Here is a 22,871-nt window from a genome sequence, read left to right on the forward strand (position 1 = left end):
TAGGGAGATGTAAGGTTGGTAAGTGAGAGAGAAGCCATATTGTTTGAAAAGGTTAGCTTTTTTACTTCTTTGCAGATTTATGCCCTGTGGCTTCTATGCCCAGCATTTGTCTTGAGGTATCTTTACCACTTGGAGGAATTATGATACTCGGTAAATTCGATATGAGGCACAAATTCTATTTAAGGGTTGTAATTAGGAAGGAAGAAGAAAAGCTATAGAGGTAGCAGATGGAAGAAAACATGGGAGGATTGATTATTTCTTTGACATATCTTCTTGTAGAGTAATATAAGCATGTATAGGATTTAAACTACTAATTAAATTGTGCACATACATAACATAATAGGAATACAGCTACATAACCAAAGCAGATCTATAATTACCAGCCATCTCCAGTGAAACCAAGAAAACCAGTTAGGCACCCTAGGCATTTGTGAAAATTTGTCTATGATATGATGGATATTGTCCAACTGTACTTGAACAGTCTGAGTGAAATCAGACAAATTAAAACAACCCATTCCTGGGAACTGTTCACATCTCATATGTTCTTTTAACAGTAGATAGTCTGTAGTCATAAGATTTTGGAGTGCTACAACTTGCACTTCTCCTAATTCTTGGTTGAGTTCCAACAGTACAGATCCAGTCAAATTTGTTGTTTTACTAAAAGCACAGGCCAGCTTAGATATCTCCTTCTTCATTCCAATGGCAAGTCCAGGAAACGGTGGGATGGATGCAGCTCCAACTGCAGCATCGCCTGGGTCTTTGTGGAGGTTTTTTGATGATCATCTTCTGGTATGAGTCTTCCAGAGAGTGCTGATGTTGGAAGTTCTTCTTCATATCATATCTTAGTTCATTTTCTGGGTAGCTAAATTAGGCTTTGATTCTCTGTATAAACACAAACAGACCCTTTGCCCACAGTTTGATATGCCCTTTATACCATTGTGTAGAACTCATTGGAGGTCACCACACAGGAACTGTTTTTTTTTTTTTTTTAAGGAAAAGGAATATTATCAGAAAAGTGTACCTCCATAGCTGATCATCTGACACCCTTTAAGTGATCAAAATTAAGGATATTTAAAGCATGCATTAATTGTTGATTTACAGTTAGTTTTATCCTATCAGGGAGTAATCCCCCTTCTTTCTTTTTTTTTTTTATCTTTAATCTACACTTACATGAAGAATATTGTGTTTACTAGGTTCTCCCCTGTACCATGTCCCCCCTATAAACCACTTTACAGTCACTGTCCATCAGCATAGCAAAATGTTGTAGAATCACTACTTGTCTTCTCTGTGTTGTACAGCCCTCCCCTTTCTCCCTCCCCCCATGCATGCTAATCTTAATACCCCCTTTCTTCTCCCCCCCTTATCCCTCCCTACCCACCCATCCTCCCCAGTCCCTTTCCCTTTGGTACCTGTTAGTCCATTTTTGGGTTCTGTAATTCCGCTGCTGTTTTGTTCCTTCAGTTTTTCCTTTGTTCTTATACTCCACAGATGAGTGAAATCATTTGGTATTTCTCTTTCTCCACTTGGCTTATTTCACTGAGCATAATAACCTCCAGCTCCAACCATGTTGCTGCAAATGGTAGGATTTGTCCTCTTCTTATGGCTGAGTAGTATTCCATTGTGTATATGTACCACATCTTCTTTATCCATTCATCTACCGATGGACATTTAGGTTGCTTCCAATTCTTGGCTATTGTAAATAGTACTGCAATAAACATAGGGGTGCATCTGTCTTTCCCAAACTTGATTGCTGTGTTCTTAGGGTATATTGCTAGGAGTGGAATTCATGGGTCAAATGGTAGGACTGTTTTGAGCATTTTGATGAACCTCCATACTGCTTTCCACAATGGTTGAACTAATTTACATTCCCACCAGCAGTGCAGGAGGGTTCCCCTTTTTCCACAGCCTCGACAACATTTGTTGTTGTTTGTCTTTTGGATGGCAGCCACCCTTACTGGTGTGAGGTGATATCTCATTGTAGTTTTAATTTGCATTTCTCTGATAATTAGCGATGTGGAGCATCTTTTCATGTATCTGTTGGCCATCTGTATTTCTTTTTTGGAGAACTGTCTGTTCAGTTCCTCTGCCCATTTTTTAATTGGATTATTTGTTTTTTATTTGTTGAGGCGTGTGAGCTCTTTATATATTTTGGACGTCAAGCCTTTATTGGATATGTCATTTACAAATGTATTCTCCCATACTGTAGGGTTCCTTTTTGTTCTATTGATGGTGTCTTCTGCTGTACAGAAGCTTTTCAGCTTAATATAGTCCCACTTGTACATTTTTGCGGTTTTTTTCCTTGCCCAGGGAGATATGTTTAAGAAGAGGTCACTCATGTTTATGTCTAAAAGGTTTTTGCCTATGTTTTTTTCTAAGAGTTTAATGGTTTCATGACTTACATTCAGGTCTTTGATCCATTTTGAATTTACTTTTGTGTATGGGGTTAGACAGTGGTCCAGTTTCATTCTCCTACATGTAGCTGTCCAGTTTTGCCAGCACCATCTGTTGAAGAGACTGTCATTTCCCCATTGTATGTCCATGGCTCCTTTATCAAATATTAATTGACCATATATGTTTGGGTTCATGTCTGGAGTCTCTAATCTGTTCCACTGGTCTGTGGCTCTGTTCTTGTGCCAGTACCAAATTGTCTTGATAACTATGGCTTTGTAGTAGAGTTCGAAGTTGGGGAGTGAGATCCTCCCTACTTTGTTCTTCTTTCTCAGGATTGCTTTGGCTATTCGTGGTCTTTGGTGTTTCCATATGAATTTTTGAATTATTTGTTCCAGTTCATTGAAGAATGTTGCTGGTAATTTGATAGGGATTGCATCAAATCTGTATATTGCTTTGGGCAGGATGGCCATTTTGATGATATTAATTCTTCTAGCCATGAGCATGGGATGAGTTTCCATTTGTTAGTATCCCCTTTAATTTCTCTTAAGAGTGACTTGTAGTTTTCAGGGTATAGGTCTTTCACTTCTTTGGTTAGGTTTATTCCTAGGTATTTTATTCTTTTTGATGCAATGGTGAATGGAATTGTTTTCCAGACTTCTCTTTCTATTGGTTCATTGTTAGTGTATAGGAAAGCTACAGATTTCTGTGAGTTAATTTTGTATCTTGCAACTTTGCTGTATTCCGATATCAGTTCTAGTAGTTTCGGAATGGAGTCTTTAGGGTTTTTTATGTACAATATCATATCATCTGCAAATAGTGACAGTTTAACTTCTTCTTTACCAATCTGGATTCCTTGTATTTCTTTGTTTTGTCTGATTGCCATGGCTAGGACCTCTAGTACTATGTTAAATAATAGTGGGGAGAGTGGGCATCCTTGTCTAGTTCCCGATCTCAGAGGAAAAGCTTTCAGCTTCTCGCTGTTCAGTATGATGTTGGCTGTGTGTTTATCGTATATGGCCTTTATTATGTTGAGGAACTTGCCTTCTATACCCATTTTGCTGAGAGTTTTTATCATGAATGGATGTTGAATTTTGTCAAATGCTTTTTCAGCATCTATGGAGATGATCATGTGGTTTTTGTCTTTCTTTTTTGTTCATGTGGTGGATGATGTTGATGGATTTTCGAATGTTGTACCATCCTTGCATCCCTGGGATGAATCCCACTTGGTCGTGGTGTATGACCCTTTTGATGTACTTTTTAATTCGGTTTGCTAATATTTTATTGAGTATTTTTGCATCTACATTCATCAGGGATATTGGTCTGTAATTTTCTTCTTTGGTGGGGTCTTTGCCTGGTTTTGGTATTAGGGTGATGTTGGCTTTGTAGAATGAGTTTGGGAATATTCCCTCCTCTTCTATTTTTTGGAAAACTTTAAGGAGAATGGGTATTATATCTTCTTTGTATGTCTGATAAAATTCCGAGGTAAATCCATCTGGCCCAGGTGTTTTTTTCTTGGGTAGCTTTTTGATTACCGCTTCAATTTCTTTCCTGGTAATTGATTTGTTTAGATTTTGTGTTTCTTTCTTGGTCAGTTTTGGAAAGTTGTATTTTTCTAGGAAGTTGTCCATTTCTTCTAGGTTTTCCAGCTTGTTGGCATATAGGTTTTCATAGTAGTCTTTAATAATTATTTGTATTTCTGTGGAGTCTATCATGATTTTTCCATTCTCACTTCTGATTCTGTTGATTTGTGTTGATTCTCTTTTTCTCTTAATAAGTTTGGCTAGAGGCTTATCTATTTTGTTTATTTTCTCAAAGAACCAGCTCTTGTTTTAGTTTATTTTTGCTATTGTTTTATTCTTCTCAATTTTGTTTATTTCTTCTCTGATCTTTATTATGTCCCTCCTTCTGCTGACTTTAGGCCTCATTTATTCTTCTTTTTCCAGTTTTGATAATTGTGATGTTAGACTATTCATTTGGGATTGTTCTTCCTTCTTCAAGTGTGCCTGGATTGCTATATACTTTCCTCTTAAGACTGCTTTCGCTGAGTCCCACAGAAGTTGGGGCTTTGTGTTGTTGTTGTCGTCATTTGTTTCTATATATTCCTTGATCTCTATTTTGATTTATTCGTTGATCCATTGACTATTTAGAAGCATGTTGTTAAGCCTCCATGTGTTTGTGAGCCTTTTTGTTTTCTTTGAAAAATTTATTTCTAGTTTTATACCTTTGTCGTCTGAAAAGTTCGTTGGTGGAATTTCAATATTTTGGAATTTACTGAGGCTCTTTTTGTGGCCTAGTATGTGGTCTATTCTGGAGAATGTTCCATGTGCACTTGAGAGGAATGTATGTCCTGTTGCTTTTGGATGTAGAGTTCTATAGATGTCTATTAGGTCCATCTGTTCTAGTGTGTTGTTCAGTGCCTCTGTGTCCTTATTTATTTTCTGCCCGGTGGATCTATCCTTTGGGGTGAGTGGTGTGTTAAAGTCTCCTAAAATGAATGCATTGCAGTCTATTTCCCCCTTTAGTTCTGTTAGTATTTGTTTCACATATGCTGGTGCTCCTGTGTTGGGTGCATATATATTTAGAATGGTTATATCCCCTTGTTGGACTGAGCCCTTTATCATTATGTAGTGGCCTTCTTTATCTCTTGTTACTTTCTTTGTTTTGAAGTCTATTTCGTCTGATATTAGTACTGCAACCCCTGCTTTCTTCTCGCTGTTGTTTGCCTGAAATATGTTTTTCCATCCCTTGACTTTTAGTCTGTTCATGTCTTTGGGTTTGAGGTGAGTTTCTTGTAAGCAGCATATAGATGGGTCTTGCTTTTTTATTCATTCTATTACTCTGTGTCTTTTGATTGGTGCATTACGTCCATTTACATTTAGGGTGACTATTGAGAGATATGTACTTATTGCCATTGCAGGCTTTAAATTCGTGGTTACCAAAGGTTCAAGGTTAGCCTCTTTAGTATCTTACTGCCTAACTTAGCTTGCTTATTGAGCTGTTATATACACTGTCTGGAGGTTCTTTTCTTCTCTCCCTTCTTATTCCTCCTCCTCCATTCTTCATATGTTGTGTGTTTTGTTCTGTGCTCTTTTTAGGAGTGCTCCCAATTAGAGCAATCCCTCTAAGATGCCCTATAGAGGTGGTTTGTGGGAAGCAAATTCCCTCAGCTTTTGCATGTCTGGGAATTGTTTAATCCCACCATCATATTTAAATGATAGTTGACCTGGATACAGTATCCTTGGTTCAAGGCCCTTCTGTTTCATTGTATTAAATATATCATGCCATTCTCTTCTGGCCTGTAGGGTTTCTGTCAAGAAGTCTGATGATAGCCTGATGGGTTTTCCTTTATAGGTGACCTTTTTCTCTCTAGCTGCCTTTAAAACTCTTTCCTTGTCCTTGATCCTTGTCATTTTAATTATTATGTGTCTTGGTGTTGTCCTCCTTGTATCCTTTCTGTTGGGGGTTCTGTGTATTTCTGTGGTCTGTTTGATTATTTCCTCCCCCAGTTTGGGGAAGTTTTCAGCAATTATTTTTTTAAAGACACTTTCTATCCCTTTTCCTCTCTCTTCTTCTTCTGGTACCCCTATAATACAGATATTGTTCCTTTTGGATTGGTCACATAGTTCTCTTAGTATTGTTTCATTCCTGGAGATCCTTTTATCTGTCTCTCTGTCAGCTTCTATACGTTCCTGTTCTCTGGTTTCTATTCCTTCAATGGCCTCTTGCATCTTATCCATTCTGCTTATAAATCGTTCCAGGGTTTGTTAACTTCTGTTATCTCCTTCCTGACATCTGTGATCTCCCTCCGGACTTCATCCCATTGCTCTTGCATTTTTCTCTGCATCTCTGTCAGCATGTTCATGATTTTTATTTTGAATTATTTTTCAGGAAGACTGGTTAGGTCTGTCTCCTTCTCAGGTGTTGTCTCTGTGATCTTTGTCTGCCTGTAGTTTTGCCTTTTCATGGTGATAGAGATAGTTTGCAGTGCTGGTACGAGTGACGGCTGGAAGGGCTTTTCTTCTTGTTGGTTTGTGGCCTTCCTCTCCCCCTTCGCAAGGCGCTGGGTTCTCGCAGGTGTGGATGTGGTCTGGATGTTGTCCTGTGTCCTCTGGTCTCTATTTTAGGAAGAGTTGTCTTTGTTATATTTTCATAGATATATGTGGTTTTGGGAGGAGATTTCTGCTGCTCTACTCATGCCGCCATCTTGGCTCCCTCCCAGCCCCATGCATATTTTTAAGAGCTTCAATGGATGCCTCATTCAAAAGTTTTCATCACAGAATTATCACAATGAAAATTAGTATAATAATGATTCTTTAGTTCAGCTTCTTTCTTTTTTGTTGGATCTAAAGAACTTAGGTGTTAAAAAAGCATGCTTTTTTTTATCACTTACTTGATATGTTTCTCACTTCCAGTGTGACCTAGACATGGAGAATGTGTTAATAATAAGGTTGCATTCACTTGCTTGGCCCCAAAGAAAATTAAACATGTTTCTAAGACTTCTGTTAGAGAGGGGACAGTTAGAAGGGACTGAAGCAGGGGCTGATACACATACTTTTATCACTACCCAGTAGTCTCTGCTTATACAATGTGTTTGGAAAAATATTTAAAGTTTGTTCACCCTAAATGTTTCTAAAATTGTTTACTAAATAAGATAGCATAAACAGCTACTGTTTGTCCCTATTTTGAATAAATAAATTTTCTTGAAATAAAGACATTAGAAATATTGTGTATTTTAATTATATCTGGCTTTTTTATGATTGATTCATATGACTGCTAATACTAATGCAAAATATCAGCAGAATGGAAATTCTTAAAGTAAAAAATGCACGACTCACATTGCCATATCTATGTGCTTCATCTTGGAACCCTTGGCTCTTAGCTGCTATGAGGCAAAATAAGAGTTTCCCTGGAATCTAAGGGAATAATTGATAACCAACACTGACCTATGACTTTGTCTTGGGTTAATTAGTTCAGTCTCTTGCATCTCATGGATCTCAAAGGAAATTTCAAGTTCTGTTCTGCCATCTTTACATGAAGCAATAGTATTCATTTGACAACATTTTTTGTAGTCATGTGCTCTTCAGTTGGGAACTTGGCATTCTCCCTCTAGTTGTTAAATCTAGGGAAAACAAGAAGTCACCAGGATTGTTCATGCAATCAGTGAATCAATGAGCAGTGGCAATACCAATCTCTACCAGTTCCACAAAGCCATATCAATTAGCCATATGATTAGAAAGAAACTAAAGTTTTCTTCTTGCAACTCATCCAAATCTTGGTATACCATCTCACCCTACCTGAACATCAGTTGATCAAGTGTATGAAGGTATGCAAGTCCTCTACTCTTTGTAAGAATTCTTAGGTTACCCCTTTGAACATCTATATGTAACCCTTTTCATGCTAGGACCTTCTTTTGTTCTAAGGGAACTTACAGTCTGGTAGGAGGTAAAACATAAGTAAATCTGAAACAATTCAAGGATTATGTGATCAGTCAATTCAACATATAGTTTATTATTGGATGTATTTTTCAGAGAAAATTATTCGAGGAGGCAGGACTTGATCTGAGATTCTAGGAATACATGAAGGATTTGTACTAGTCAAAGTTGATGAGTTTGGTATTTTTTTTTCTTGTCTGTGAGGTTTTTTTTAGTTTTATTTTTTATTAAGGTATCATTGATATACAATCTTATGAAGGTTTCACATGAGCAATATTGTGGCTACAACACTAACTGGTGTTATCAAGTCCCCCGCCATACACCATTGCAGTTACTTACTGTCTATCAGCCTAATAAGATGCTATAGAGTCACTACTTGTCTTCTCCATGCTATACTGCCTTCCCCGTGACCCACCTACATTTTGTATGCTAATCAGAATGCACCTTACTCCCCTTCTCCCGTCTTTCCCACCCACTCTCTCCAACCCCTTCCTTTTGGTAACCTTTAGTCCCTTCTTGGACTTTGTGAGTCTGCTGTTGTTTTGTTCCTTCAGTGTTTGCTTTGTTGTTACACTCCGCAAATGAGTGCAATCATTTGGTGCTTGTCTTTCTCTGCCTGGCTTATTTCATGGAGCATAATACCCTCTAGCCCCATCCATGTTGTTGCAAATGGTAGGATTTGTTTTCTTCTTATAGCTGAATAATATTCCATTGTGTACATGTACCACATCTTCTTTATCCATTCATCTACTGATGGACACTTAGGTTGCTCCCATATCTTGGCTATTGCAGTAGTGCTACAAAAACAGGGGCATATGTCTTTTTGAATCAGGGATCTTGTTTTCAGTGGGTTTGGTATTGCAAGAGGGAAAAACAACCTGAAGAAAGATAACTAATGTGGAAAGCAATTTGCTCAACAAACTTTGAGGAAATTGATTTGATTGATGTAAAGAATTTACATTTGAAATTATTAGTTAAGAAACATCAGATTGTGAAAGTGAGGCAAAAATGTATATTTAATGCTCTAGGAATTAAGAAATCAAAATTTGAGAAATGGTAGGACATGATTAAAAAAGTAACCCACACTTACACATTAAGCTAACTCAAAGAAACCATACTGGAAAGGTTAAACACTATATGATTCCATTTATTTGACATTCTTGAAAAGGCGAAACTATGGGGACAAAAAAAAATCAGTAATTACTTGGAGGCTGGGTCAGGAAGCATAGAGGGATTTTTTGAGATGATAGAACTCTTCTGTATTTTGAATGTGCTAAGTGACTGTGTACATTTACCAAAACTTTCAGAACTATACACAAAAAAAGGTGAACTTTATTGCCTCTGTATTATACTGTTAAAACAATAGAAAAAGCTTATTTAAGGACAAATCTGTGTTGAAAATGGGAACAGATGTTGACAGGAAAAATAGAAGGAAGAATTGTTAAAAATCAAATGCCTAAATATATTAATCAAAAACTTTGAAATTTTCAAACCTATCAAAGATGATACCATACATGGAATATAAATTCATATCTGAGGACTATCTACATGTAATTTTACAGCCTCTTTCAGGTGTATACTGGATCTAAATTTGCTTTCAGGATGTTTTGTTAACTACTCTCAATCTGGAATAGTTAAGTGGATAGGAAACGTGAGTCATCACCATATTAATCTGTTAGTGACTAGCAAAAATAACATTAAAAAATTAAAGAATTACATCAATATCAACCTTCTCCATATCAGAAATAAACATTCTAAACCTCTTATGAGCAAACATAAGTAGGTTTGAGCAAACTGAACTGACTAGAAGATGTCAAGTACATTCTGAAATGCTGGCCCACTTTTGAAAGTTTAGTCAATAAACTGGCATTTAGTTTTAATGTAAGTTTTCTTTTCCAGTTTGAGATATCACTCACCATGGGCAGTATCCGTATTCAGAGAAAAGTGTCTTGAGTGTGTTTATGGGTGCTGACTTTGAGGATAAGTCTTTTCTTGAGAGTTAAGCTTTTCTTTGGAGTCAGCAGCAGGCAGAAGAGCTGGGCAGGCTTTGTGCAAGCCCTCTCCTTTTTGCCCCAAGAAAATAACCCCTGGCCTGGAGCTATACAGGGGTGACCTCAGCAACCTGACTCACCATTAAGCCCCACCTTTGACAAAGCCAGCTAATTTCTTGGCTCTATCAACAAACAAGTCACTTGACAGCAGCTGTGGAAACAAACCCATCTCATTAATGGTGAAGGGTACCAGTAATGATGTGTTTGTGGGGTTTAAGTATCACCTGTAATGTTTTCTTAGTGATGCTCTGTTAGTTTTATTCCTGAATGTTCAGTGGGAAACTGACCAAGTTTACCACACCCTTCATCTGCTCCTGCACTGGCAGGTGACTTCTAAAAATGGGACACCTGGCAGAGGATACACTGTGAAAACCACCCATGTCTGGCCTAGGGGAAAACAAAGTTCAGAAAATAAATAAGACCTTCAAATTTGCTTTTTGTTACTTCATCACCTCAGGGGATATCCTCTATCCCTGGGCACAGGAATGCATGGCACTTCTTTTGGTCTTTCGGATCTTTTTCTTGACCTCAGTCTGTTTATATCTTTTAAAATAGGAGTTTATTTTGCACTCATCACATGCTAAGCATTGATGAAAAAAAAATCTAGTCAAAAGCCAGAGAATTTTTCATCATAATGAAAGTAAGGTATCCCGTAAGAACTGAAGTTCTGGGAGTAAGGGGGTTCCCCGCCTGGGCAAGTTCCCAATGAATCTGATAAAACTGAAGGAAGACAAGGGAAAAGGCAAGTTGGGAGGAAGGGTTTTACTGATCACAGCTCAGTCTCTCCCTTGGCTTTGCTAGTCAGCCCCTGCTCAGTCCCTTCTGCCACAGTGCATGCTGGCTTTCCCCACAGGCTACTTCTGGGAGGAATTCCACACGTGGGTACCTGGTGACTGCAGGGCACCAGACCAATTAGGTACCAGGAACAGAGAGGAGGAGAGAATGTCCACATTCTCTTCACCCATTGCCCCAGTGGCAGCCCTGCCGTGGCCCATTGACATGCAAATGGGCCCTTAGCCATACACCACTATGAAAGCCAGGCAGAAATTCTAGGTGAAACTTCCATTTACCCCACAGAAAAACAAAATTGGTTATATAATTTTCCATTATAAATATTTAAATTTGGTTTCTTGTTTGCTATGTAAGATATTATGCAGTCTTTGTATTCATCTGGATAGAGTCAGTAATGCTGTGGTAACAAACAATTCCTGTATCTGAGCACTTTATTTCTTAGTCACATATAGGGTAGGTGACCCTCCAGAGCACGTTGTCCATGTGATGGCCCAGCACTCCAGGCTGCTGTGATCTCATGGCATCTGCAGCTCAACTCACATTTCTGTGATCACAAAGTGTGCCACAGCTTAGAAATGTTCTCTCCTGGAAGTCACACACATCACCTCTGTATTTCATTGGTTAAAACCAATTGCTTAGTTAGGTAAAGCAAACTTCAAAGGACAAGGAAGTGCAAGCTTTCATTGACACAGAATTAGAAAAGGCCTAGATATTGTGGAATACTACAAATCTCTGCCAGTTATCCACAAGTAAGGATGCTACATGCCAACCTGTTCAAAAAAGCCAATATACTAGTGAATATGTTTTAAAAATATATCAATATATGATTGATCATGCAGTTTGTTAGTGGCCAAACTAAGTCAATTTACTCTTTCCAATATATGATTAAAAATATAAAACAATTTCCATGTGTACACACACAAATACATATACATACTTAAAAACCTTTTAATTTTCAATTGCAATACAGAGTTAAATATCACCACCTCACTAACGTAAAATAATTAATATGGCATCTTAATTAAAATAGCAGATAAAACATGGAAAGTGGTCAGTGTTAATAGCTAGCTGTGCTCAGAAATGAAAAGGGCCTTTAAGAAACTGGGAACTATGCACAATTGCTAAGAGACAGCAAAAGAAAAGTCCTGATGTTAAAATAAGATTTTTTTCTTTTTTCTTTGCAACCCAGGTTCCACAGGACTTTTTCTAAGGGCAGATAGTGATTAAAACAATTAGTACATGATGAAATCTTTGGAGCAAAATTTCCCCAGTTGGAGAATGAACATTGGTTTTAGCCAGAGATTTGGAGGAATTTATCGTAGTGTATTATTGCAATACAAGCCTAACTAGTACAAAAGTCATAACTAAGTGTTTGGGGGCAAGCATGGTTAGAAATGCTTTAGTTAAATAGGTAATGGTTGATTAGAAAATAATTATTCACTTCAGTACAATACTGCATCTATGAGCACCTGACAATATGCTATATAAGACACTACTCAAAATTAAAGTATTATTAAATAGATCCTACATTATGAGTAATTTCTTTAAAAATGAGCTTTCTTTAATTGCTTTGTACAGTACATTCATGCCCATTTATGTACAGATAATGATATTTTGGATTACCCTGATTTTTTTTATAAGCTTAAAAAAGCTAGGTTTTACCATTAATTAGTCATTTAAATGATCATAATTTTATTCTTCTAACTTTTCAGCATTTATATATGTTGAAGTTTTAAGAATATTGGTCCAAAAATATTGGAAATATACCATATGAGAACAAGTAAAGATCTTCAAAATATAAAAATAAGTGCCCATACTGAGGAGATTTGAAACAGAGGCAGAAAGTTTAAATAAAAAGATGATGATGTCTTCTTTAAATGCTTGACATCTAAGCCTAATTTTGTCTATGTTCCTTTTTTTTTCAGCCAGCTTTATTGAAGTTTAAATGACATAAAACTAACTGCACATAATTAAATATTAAAATTTCATAAGTAAATTAGCTCATTCATTCACCTGAGAACACACATTACAAACAGTTTATACTGGAGGATGTACCGAATGAGGTTATATTGATCTAGTTTAAATGTTTAAATGTCTGTGAATGTTTCTCTGAGCAGGAGCTGGAGGAAAGGTGGCCGTTACTATTTTGTGTTTGGCATTTGACTACATTAGTTTTTCTCAACCTTTATTTCACACCCCCTCCTCCACAAAGTGTTTTCAGTCATTTTCTTTCTCCATAACTGACCCCTGGCTCCCCACCGTGAATTTTAATACCACAGTGATTTTATTTTGAGAATGAGTAAATAACGAGATAACTATTCTAGCCAACGAGATCCAAAAGTGTAGATTTTAATTTTCAAGGCTAAAGTATATACATGTTTGACTTATATGACATTATCAGGTAATTTGATATTCCATTTAATATTATTAAGTTGCCAGGTAAGTAAAGCTTTGTTCTTTAATTATTAACTTGTTTTGTTTTAGTGTTTGTAGTTATTAAATTTACATTATTTAATCTTTGGCCTTCTTCAACTGGTTTATTGAATCTCATTTAATTGCTGTGATGACACAAAATCAGCAGTTTAAATGAAGCTATAATTTCTATCGGCAGTATAAAGCACTATTTTAATATGCTGAGGTGAAAGCAGCAAATCTTCTAGAATTGCTGCAGAGAAATAGAGTATGTACTTCCTTGTCATAGTCAAAATCCATCAATTGTGCCAGCAATAGTATTAAGAGGGCTTTAGGGGACTAGAAATGCTTTACAGTCCCCATGGATTTATGCAGTCAAGGATTGGATATTTCTCATATTATCAAAAGCCTTTATTTGTGCTATTTTCTAATCTGTAAGTATATTTAAGCCAAAATAACTGAAGGATGGACAGGTGTGAAGTTACATACTAAAATTTCCTCTAACTTATTGGCTGGTCATTAATAATCTAACAAATTATCAAAGCAAATATTTTAGTTTCATTTCTAACATTAAAACGGAAGTTTTAAGTATAATTTTATCTTCACAATGATAGACTCAACGAGGAAGAATGTAAGAAAACTTGCTGACACTTGCTGTTAGCTGGGGAAAACAGATTGCAAACTGTGATGACCCATGTTAAAAGATCTTAGATCATTCAGTGCAAGTTTGGACCATGTACTTTTAGCTTGTTGCAAATCCAGTTTTGCCACTAATGAGTTGAAGCAAGGCTGAGGGTGCCCAGCAATACTCAAGGCATTTCTGTGATTAATTTATCTGAGATTAAATAGTAGGAGAGAGAGTTGCCAATATTTTTACCTTTAGGTGTGACATAAGGTCATAATAACTAATATGAGGGAGTCAGTTTTCCTAATTTTCATTGAGAAAAAATAATTTTCATTGAGAAAAAATTTGTACCATTATGCCTCACCTCAAGGAGTTTCCTTAATTTCCCTTGGGCACTTCTTTGAAAATCACATCTACTTTGAAAGTCCAATATATAGTGCTTTGAATCACTTTTCACAAATCTTTTTTCCAGTTTTTAGTATTTCAGTTATGAAAAATTAATTTGCTGAAATGCAAAGCACAGAATGGAGAATTTCTGCCCTTTTCCTTGAGACTTTCCTTGCTAAAGATGCCCAGGTACTGAACAGATTCATTTATTTATCAATTCATTGAACAAACATCCATTCTTGAAGTATCTATAGTGGTGTTGGACATGTGTAATCTTCATAAGCAGGAGAAATTATTTTAAAACGTTCTGTTTTTAACATGCAAGATCAAAGAAGAATCCATCATAAATGGCTTTTGGCAGAACTTGGAGTAAAACCAATACTTTTTATTTAGAAATCTTGTTAATCTTATTCTGTTCTTAAGAACTTGGGAAGACCCTCAATTGTATCATTTTGTACATACAGGCTCCCAAATGATGCCTTTACTAGGAAATGCCAAAGCCTTTACATAGCACCCTATTCTACTACAGATAATTCTTTTATTATGTATCTCCTGGGTGTAAAGGATAAGAAACAGAAGTGCTTTGTCTAAAATCTGGATCAATTGGAGAGCCTTGCAGGTAAATCAGTAAATAAATGACTTAGAGCCAGCTATCCAAGTATACCAATTCTATTAGAATCCGCATCTATTAGATTGGTTGTATTTTCTGCAGTTAAAGTTATCAACTGATTAACCTTACAGGTATTCTTTGTCGTTCTTGAAGATCCATCCACCATCTACATAGGTCAACATAGAGAATCAAGTGGTGACACTATAGGATTCACATTCAAGTTCTTATAGTGACACTAATATCTGCATTTAAATCATGTTTCATGTAATTATAATGTAAGGTTCTTTATTAAGACAGTCATAACTATTTCTTGAAAATGCAGTTTTAAAAAGTAATCATTTAGAATGGGATTGTTTGCTATGAACAAATCTTCATTTACTGGTTTTTATTTTTGTAAATTATCTTTTGTAAATTATTTTTGTAAAATATCATGTATGATCAAATGTAAGGCAACCAAATTTCCCAAATTATATCTTAAAAAGAGCCGTTTATCTTATGTCAGTGTCACCATTGATCTATTATCATGGTACATTCATGAAAGTAATTTGATCACAAAAATATTTTGGAGCAAAGACATATTTACCTGAAATTACGTCAATCAGTGTTAGTTTGGATGCTTGGAAAAATTACCTAGTAATTCATTAATAGGCAGGCAAAGGCATTTGAAAAAGATTTAATTATTCCTGAGTATATGTCATTAAATTCAAAATACAATTAAAAAGCAGCAAAAATTGTGAACAAGGTACACTGTTTTTTGGTCACATATTCTACGAAAATGAAGGAATCACCATATATTCATTTACACTTATATGGTAGGCACATATAACATTTTGTAGCTCCCTATAAAGTGAGCATTAAGCAAATATATGTATATACTTTACATGTGCTTGTATATGACTATATGTTCACACATTCAATTACATATGTTGATATATGACTATACACCTGTGTGTATATGTATTGTCATTACATTCTTTTCTGTCTGCTTAGTTTTTATTATAGTTATTTCTCCTTAATCAAGTTGATAAATTGATTGAACAATTTTGTAATTATATGAATAACTATAGCATTTTTTTGTTTATAAGGGATTCTAATACTATTCGTAAACAGAATTGTAGCTTGCCACACTACTGCGACATCTTTGCAAGTCAGGGCTTGCATAAAGGCTATATGCAAATATTACTCATGAAGCCATTTGGTTCTTTCCCATAGAATATTCCTTTAACATAGAAAGAAAGAATAAGACTAAGTTATAAGAATTTCCATATAAGGCATAGAAATCCACAGAAGTGTATTTTCATTTCACATTTGAAGAAACTGAAGCAAAATAAAGTTAGAAATGGGGAGGTGAAGACCTCACCGTAGAGTAGCTGCTCTATGTAGAATTATGTGAAGTTCACTTTGATGCCTGAAATAGGTTTTGATGTGTTGCACATTTAAAGTAATTTGCTTGTAGAAATTCACTTACACAGATATATTTCTTGAAGTTACAGCCTTGAAAGTCGTTAGGAAAACTGGCATGACATGGGAGTCCTGTTGTACAACTGTTAGTCATGCTGTGGGATTTCCTCAAACTGGGGAGGGGTTGATTTTTATTTGTGATTAGACAGATTTCATAGGCACTGAAAATGAGCGGTGGGTGGAGGCAGTCTGTGCATGACTACCTGACAAAGCCTTCCCTGCCATCCCAGGAGAGGGGTGGGTGAGGAAATCTCTGCTCTCCTCGGTGTGGGGGTTTAGGTCAGGGAACAAGATGGCAATTTTTAAGAGTATCTTGAAAGATAAAAGGTAGTATCTTGACCAAAATATTAAGTCAGTGGCTCCTGTCACTAAGGACAAGAGAGAAGGCGGCCAATACATTTGTTGAGTTTTAAAATGCTCGTTTTCTCTTAGGGCACCATACACTGTCCCTTCGTGTTCTCCACTTTATTCCCATGCCTATCAGAGTATCAGGCACATGTTACATAACTTAACGAATGTTTGTTGAGTGAATAAATGACTGTGCAAAACTCTTAAATCTATCTGTGGTCTGCCTTCCAAATTCACATTCCCCACTACTTATAGGTCAATTAGGCAAAAAAACATATGCAAATCATTTACTGAATTGTAATGTTTTCTCTACTGAACAAATAGCTTTCGTTTCCCTCTATGTTTTAAGACTACTGCAGTATAATTTTTTTTATCAAGATAATACATCTCACAGTTTTTTAAAAAGGTGTAAAGTTCTTATAAAGTAGTGCAGATCTCCTCAGCCCCAGTCTCAATCCCCAAAGGAAAACATTTAACTCTTTTAGTGGTTTTTTTATTTCAGACTTACATATTTCAAAATAGTTTGCTTACCCTATTTCTTTATTTAGCAGTTTTACACACTTGACTTTATTAAAATAGTTGAGGATTTAGCTTTCTTCCACACATATGTATGCAAATCTGTCTTTCCTTATCCCCGCCCTTTACATATAGTTATACCATAGTTTGGGGTTCCTCTCTTGTTCCTATTATTTTTATTATATCCACATTTGAATGAAGTGGTATGATATCAAGTTTCTTTTTGCTCATAACCTTTTGTTTTTCCTGGAGTTAGTAATACCCTCTTTTCACTTTGTTTAGCATGCTTTGTACCTACTGTAAATCATTCAGTGAAAAATGCCCCCAAATGACCTTTCAAGCAATAACAGAATAGTTTAACTGCTCTAACAAGCAAACCCAAAAATCTCAGGGGCTTTATACAGTGTAAGTTTCTTTCTTGCTCATATCACAGTGTAAAAATGTGGCAGCTAGGGTTTTTATGCCACATAATCATTCAGAACCACAGATTTCTTTCATCTTGAGACTTTAATGTCTTCTAGATCCTCAGAGCTCTTTGCTTAATCTTTGTGTCTGGACACTAACAAGGGAAGAGGCAAAGTACCGAGGATCTTATAGGTCATTTTATGGCAATGGCCTGGAAGTGGTGGACATCACTGCTGCCCGTATACCATTGGCTAGAACTCAGTTACCTGCCTCCCTACCTGCAAAGGGCTAAGAAATGAAAAAGAAAGAAAAAGAGAAGAACATGCGATCAGATGAACACTGTTTAAGCTCTGCTGCACAGATATTTATTGATGACTTTTCAAATGTATGTGTACATCAAGTACACATTATTTTCCTTTTCTTTTCTTTTCTTTCTTGGAGTCTTCCCTACTGCAATCCATCCTTTTGATTCTCTCTAGGCCTGCTTCACAATTTTTCAGGAGAATTCACTTTACAATCTCCTGTGCTGGACGTGGGTTCCATCTCTTCCTCTTTCTTGATTTATATGGTTGTTTTGGGAATCCTTCTTTAAAAATGGCCCCAGAAGTGTTTTTTAATTCTTGCATGTCTTAAAAATATCTTAAATCGCATTTGGCTGACATTTTCTCTGGGTATATAATTCTAAGTTCAAAATAATTTCATTGTTAAAATGTGAAGGCATTTAAAGAATCTTCTAGATCTTTTATTGCTCTTGAGACTGCCAATGCAATTTCTATTCTTTTCCTTTGTATGTGATCTGCTTTATGTTTCTGAAAGGTGTTTTAGGTTCTTTTGTTTATTCCTGGGCCTCTAATATCTCAAAATGATGCAGATTAGTGAGTTTAATCAATTAATTAAAAAATTTATTCTCCTGGACTATTAGAGGAACTCTTGATCCAAAAGATTCATGATCTTCACTTCCGGAATTGTTTTTGCATTAGTCTTTTAATCAATTTTTCCATCCCTTTCTGGATAAAAAGAACTCTTTTCTGGAATTCTCAGGATTCCCATAGTCAGAAAAAGTTTCCCTTTTCTCCAATTTCTTATTTACATAGCTTTCTGTTCTATTTTCCTGAAGATTGTTTTCAACTGAATCTTACAACCCATCGAACATATTAAAAAAAGTTTTTTTTAAACTTCAAGAGTTTTTTTCCTGTTTTGTATATACATTTGTTTCTAGTTTATTTTCTATAGGAGCAGAGTAAAAATGTATGTGTTCAGTTCATCTTGTTAAACCACAAATTATTCTAGTTTACTTTGTCCAGAAAATAAATCTCCCGTCTCCTGTAGGCTGAGTTGAGCAGATGGAGGAACTAATGGTTGGTTGATTGCATGGCAGTGGGGAAGGGAACTTTGGGTCAAGAACTTTGGGTCAGGAAATGCAGGCATCTAACCTAACAGCTGTGTCCATCCCACCACCTGGTCTCTTTCTATGGTAGCACTTCTGCCTCCTGAGCCTCCAGGCTTGTGCAGGGAGAATTGTCTTGCTGCTTATCCACAAGTCCTCCTATGCAAGTCGTGCATAAATACTTCTTTTTCAAATCACTTACCAAGTTTCCATCTGACTTAGGTTTTTCCAACCACTCATCACGGTTTATTCTGTCTTTTAATGTTTCCACTCCCTTTTACTTGTTTTTATGATTTAATAGCATTGAAAATATTATTCTTGTGTTAGAGAATTTAGGGAGGGAGAAATGAATCACACGTGATCAATTGACCATTGTTAATCAGAAGTCTCCCATGTGCATTTACATATCTTTTTACCTCAGTACTGTATTTATTGAATGATAAACCTGTTGACAGAAATTATGTCTATTTAATTTGCGCTACATAAGCTCCACATACAGGAAGGTATTTGTCTGTCATTATGACACATGATGCTGTCACCTTGTTTTCACTGCTTTTCCAAGATCTTTTATTCTGCTGTACCTCTAGTCAAAGTGGCCTTTATGCGGTGGCCAAGAATCATTTCTCCCATGTTCTCCCACTAATTTTTCCTCAGAACCTCTCTCCCCAATGGGACAGAAAAGTTCTACCCCCTCCAATAGCTGAGTAGCATCGCTGTGAATCACTTAGTGACTCTGAGCCTCAGAACCTGAGAGGCAGGCTTATGTGGCAGGTGACTCTAGGAGAGCTGTCTCTGTGTAAGAGTTAACCCTGCGAGGCAGCTGACACACTTATCTGGGAAGGGCGACAAGGACAGCAGACGATAAACATATGTGTTAGACTGTCTCACGGCAGCCACTCTTTCTAGAACAGTAGGGAGGCAGCACAGTGGAGTGACGGCTGGGAGCTCCGCCTTCAGGATCTGCCGACTGAGCTGTACTTTTATGGACCTTCGTGATTCTGGGCACATTGTTGGGATTTTCTCAACCTCACTTTCTCCTTTTTTATAATGGGAACAATAAAAACAACATAGACACTTTGCCTAAAAAAAGCAATGTTGTGAAAGTCAAAGAGATGATCTATGGACAAAGTCATATTTTTATTTATTAACTCCTTAGTCACGTACTTTAAAACTCTTGATATAGGAAACCATAGCTGTTAGGATTAATGTGAGTTAAGTGAACACATAAACTAGGTGCCAAATACAGATTACCGTGCTACAGCACAGAGAACCCTTGTAAATTAACGTGCTGTCTGCAGTGGAATAAATTCAATATTGTTATGTTCTTTTCTCTCTTCAGGCCCATTGACACACACTTGCTATAAAGTTAGATATTGCTGATAGATTACCATAAAAATAGATTCTCAGCACATATATTGAAAAAATCTATAACCTGAACCTCCCATGTTTTCCCCTAGCAGACTAGGATGATTTCTGTGAAGTGGACCTTCCTTTGGGAGAATGGGGTAGACAAGTGCTACCAACATTAGAAGTAAAGCCAACACACACATAGAATTTACTGTGTCAGGCACTGTTCTATGCACTTTGCTGACATGAACTCAAATACAATCACCCTACAAAGGTATTTTTTAAATCCCCATTTTCAAGATAATAATTGCACAACAAAACAGAATTTCTTCCGTATGTTCCTAGGGGACAGAATGCTTTTCCATATCATCGCAGGGGACAGGACGGCGTCTCCAGGTCTCTTTTCTATGACTTTGCTCTTGTTTGCATTTGGTTTTGGTTTGGGCTCTTCCGGGGAGATGCTCCCTAGCAGATAATGGCAGAGCCTCCCGGATTGTCCCTAAGGCACCCTCCCAGAACTGGGTTAGACAATCAAAATGTAAGCAGTCTTCTCGTTGTTTACGAAGACACGCTAGCAACGAGTTTGGAACTTGAAAATTTTCTACATGGGAATAAATCAAATGCTGTTACATGCATACAACCTTGGGGTCTTCCCGTGCCATCGGCCTGTGAACTAGGGGCGTCAGGGTTTGTCTGTGACCTCAAGAGAGCCAGCCAGGACCTCTGCTGTGGATTGGATGAACCCGAGGTGTGTGCCACGGGGTCTGCCACGTAACAGGTGCTTAATCGGTATTTGTCCAGTGACTGCATGTGCTCCTGATTTTACTCTCATAGGTACGACCTCTTATTTACTAACCTACCATCTCTGACGTGACTTTAGGAGGCAAAGGTTAGGATGTTGCTGATTAATGTATTCACGTTCATATAAACAGAGACTAACTTTTACAATAGTAATTTCTTTGAACTCCTGCCTGATTTTCCGGAGGCCTCTCCCTGTGCTCACTGGCAACGCCTTGCTCTCTATTAATGAGTCATGCCCGGGAGGAGAGCGAGCAATGCCCTGGGAGTAATTCTCACAGTGCCCTGGGCTCCTTGAATAAGGGATAGCAAAGAAAACTCGGCGAAATAAAGGAATAAAAATGAGCTCGCTGCTAAGGCTCGAGGCCCCGCTGTGAGGAGTATTCATCCCCAGGCCAAGCGCGGTTGAGTCACCAGCGCGCGCTGCCCGAGGTGAGCCCCGCACGTCCGCGTCGGACCCGGAGACACGCCTTCGGGTCACACGAGCCTCCCGATCCAGCGTCGCGGCCGACTGGGGGTGGCGCCACAGGTCCTCCGCCTGCCGTGCCGACGGGCAGGGGCCGGGGGCCGATCCTGCGCCGCAGGTTGCAATCAGCAGGAGCCGTCCACACGGCGGGTGCGCTGTGAGCAGAGCCCGGGCCGCGGCTGCTGGGAAGCCCCGGGGTTCCAGGGCGGGCAGAGGGCAAGGAGCCCTGTGACCAGACGCCAGCTGGCTCCCGGGGAGCCCCGCAGGCTGGTGAGTTGGGGAGGCCGGGCTGCGGCCCGCTGGAGCGCGCTGCCCCCCAGCCGGGGTGCACTCTGCCGCGAGCCCGCGTGGGAAAGTGGGACGTGGAGCGGCGGCCACCGGGAGCGCGCGCGGAGCCCGGGGGCGCCCGGACCGCATCGGCGGCCGCCGGGCAGGCGGGGTGTGGGCGCACGCCGGGCACCAGAAAGCTAGGCGCGTCTTCGGGTATTTTCAGATCACAGCAAACAGCTGGTTAGGATAAAACAAAGCAAAGCAAAACTGGGCACCGCGATGTCGATTTCCTTCTATTTGCATCTCGGAAAGAACAAAAAAATAACAACAGTATTAATGATGATGTGTTTAGAGTTTCATATAAGGAGAGCAGATTTAGTGGGGGCAAGCTAGGCAAGAGAGAGGACTTCCACTGCACTTCCTCAGGCGAAAGAGCCGCAGAGAAATCAAAGTAGTTTCTGTCTTCCAGTGTGCTCAGTTATTTGCATTCTCTGATCCAGGTGTTGCAAGCTACTAGATTGTGTGCATGTGTATTTCCTCCAGTGGTCACAATAGCTTCCAAGAGTTTTCCACCCAGTAGGTTATTTAATGATCTGAAAACTATTGAAGCAGGTGAAATGTAACTAGCAAAAGCTAGAGGCTGCATTCCTAGAAAAAAGCTGGGTTTGGTTAAAAGTCACCACACCTCTGACATATTTACTAGCTTTTAATTTCAAAATCTAAAATTAAGGGTACAAGATTCCTGTTGGTAAAATGCTGCATTATTAAATTAAGCCCAAATTAATAATCTATAGTTTCAGGGTTTTTAGCAACACAATTATTATTTAACATAATGGTCTGATTTTGATGTAGTTCTGTTTAAAACAAAAATGTGTACTGTTCTTAAACGTTTAGTTAACTCATGCATATTCATGAATATTTGGATAGATATGGTTGTGTGGTTCTAAATTTTAAAAGGTGACAGAGAAGATGAACTTCAGCAGTCTAGCCTCAGGTATTTAAGTTTATTGAATTGTTACTATAAAGTCCAAATGATAGCATGCCGTGAGAGCCATACTTGTCTCATGCCATTCCCCCTGAAAATTTTTCATAGTATCCTAGTATCCTCTACCCAGATGTGAACAGCCCTTCTTGGAGGCAAGAGGGGTTCTTATGGATGACTCAAAATGGATA

The 22,871-nt window shown here is 37.9% G+C and overlaps 1 protein-coding gene across 3 annotated transcripts in view; it reads left to right on the forward strand.

The window, feature by feature from the left end:
- Nucleotides 1-22,871, forward strand: part of RAB27B (RAB27B, member RAS oncogene family) — a 139,049-nt gene that overhangs the window by 63,328 nt on the left and 52,850 nt on the right. The window contains exon 1 of one of the 3 annotated variants that reach the window (XM_017657155.3): nucleotides 21,210-21,394. The exons of 1 other annotated variant lie outside the window; for it this stretch is intronic. The gene's annotated coding sequence lies outside the window, so the exon portion shown is untranslated. Of the gene's footprint in view, nucleotides 1-21,209; nucleotides 21,395-21,443; nucleotides 21,699-22,871 lie in introns of those variants that run through there. One more of the 3 variants, XM_017657154.3, reaches the window with a different exon arrangement.

The sequence above is a fragment of the Manis javanica genome, chromosome 9, assembly GCF_040802235.1.
Source record: "Manis javanica isolate MJ-LG chromosome 9, MJ_LKY, whole genome shotgun sequence".
NCBI lineage: Eukaryota > Metazoa > Chordata > Mammalia > Pholidota > Manidae > Manis > Manis javanica.